Here is a 1,703-nt window from a genome sequence, read left to right on the forward strand (position 1 = left end):
TGACGAAAGAGGAGATATTTACAAATTCCATTATGAGTTTATGGTACTGGAAAATTGACATTTCTCAAAAGTAGAAATAAAGAAAAAGAGAAAAATAGATAAACTTAATGGGCTTTAATGTTAAGAGTAGCCAAAACAAGAAAAGCAAAGTTCCAAAAGTAAAGCAAAGGGGTCACTCCTTAAGATGAAAAGAGTAATGCCACACCCGATCGGAGCGAAGTGATAGGTATTTTTTCATTTTTAATTAAAGGTTTCGAATAATTAGAGATGTAGTCATAATTTTAACTCAGTAATTCAATATTTGAGGAAAACCTAGCTGAAAGGGGGTTTAAAATCTATTATAGATACATAAAAAATAATTTAAATTATGTGTAAATGAAATATTTTTTCGTCGATTGAAGGGGGTTCGGATGAACCCCTGCCACAAGGTTGGCTCCTCCCCGGTCTCGATTCAAGCTCTAAATATGAAGTCATTTTCGATAGAATGCATTTTGCATCCAAAGTTTCACTTCATGACTTGAATTTAAATTAATCAGATTTCAAAGTGGATATCAGACGGAATGAAAAATCGAATAGAAAAAGGTTATGGCGCACGTTAATTCATGATGATACAGAAAGATGGGTTGTCTGGTAGGGTACGGCACTACTATGCACTTATTAGATGCGCATTTTAGCTTTGCTTTTACACAACGCAAGCTAATGAAATTTACCTTTCAATACTCTTCAACTCTTTTCTCCACGAAAGATATGTAACACTAATTTAGAAATTTAAATTAATGAATTATACAATATGGTTACGTTATTAGTTAATTTTATGACAATGAGTGTTAAACTAAAACTTAGATATTTAACTCAATTTTGAACGGTATATAGTAAATAATAAAGTGAATAATATTCAAAGTTGAAATCAAATAAAGAGATAACAATCTAGTCCCTTTAATCGATGCGAGACAATTACAACATTTCTCACACATTCAGACGTTTTATTGTAACGTAAATAACATAACATAAATTCACCATATGATGAATCTGGCTCTCATATTATACCCTTTGAGCTCGACGATAGAACATGTTTATTACATTTTAAGTGAATTCAATAGATAAAATTTCATTAAATTTAAATTCTAAATCCGCCTATTATGATTCAAAACATATAACATTGTGTATACTCTCCCCTAGTCTAACCACAGAAGGAATGTAGACAATAAATATACATTCTTTGACACAACACAAGTAGAACAAAATACACTCCCCTATGCCTCCTTTACCCACCCACCCCCAACTACCCCCACCCCACCCCAACCCTACTCCATCCATCTCACTCTCTCTCTCTGTGTATATATATATATATGAAACAATAATATATACACATATACATATATGCAGGTCCTATTGTATCAAATAATGTTTGTTCTTGAAAAATGTATACTATAAAGATTTTCCCAGAAAGATGAAAAATGAGTTGATGCTACTAAGTGAAGTATAATAAAGTATACATTTTCTTCACACAGATCAAGAAAATGCTGGGATCCAACTGAACATTTTTCTGTTCATTTTTTTGTCTTTTTTTAGCTAATTGGGTGTTCATTTTCTTCTCTTTCTTGAATTGAATTTCAAAGTTTTTTCAATTTTCTCCCCACATAGTTTTCCCGCTTTGTTTAGATATTAGCACCTTTATTTTCATTTATTCATTTTTTTTTTTT

General features: G+C 31.2%; 1 protein-coding gene across 3 annotated transcripts in view; it reads left to right on the top strand.

The window, feature by feature from the left end:
• The first annotated feature begins 1,354 nt into the window (after positions 1–1,354).
• Positions 1,355–1,703, top strand: part of LOC107867125 — a 4,130-nt gene continuing 3,781 nt past the window's right edge. The window contains exon 1 of one of the 3 annotated variants that reach the window (XM_016713239.2): positions 1,355–1,490. The gene's annotated coding sequence lies outside the window, so the exon portion shown is untranslated. The remainder of the gene's footprint in view (positions 1,491–1,703) is intronic. The other 2 variants (XM_016713238.2, XM_047411193.1) reach the window with 2 other exon arrangements.

The sequence above is a fragment of the Capsicum annuum genome, chromosome 4 (assembly GCF_002878395.1).
Source record: "Capsicum annuum cultivar UCD-10X-F1 chromosome 4, UCD10Xv1.1, whole genome shotgun sequence".
Taxonomy (NCBI): Eukaryota; Viridiplantae; Streptophyta; class Magnoliopsida; order Solanales; family Solanaceae; genus Capsicum; species Capsicum annuum.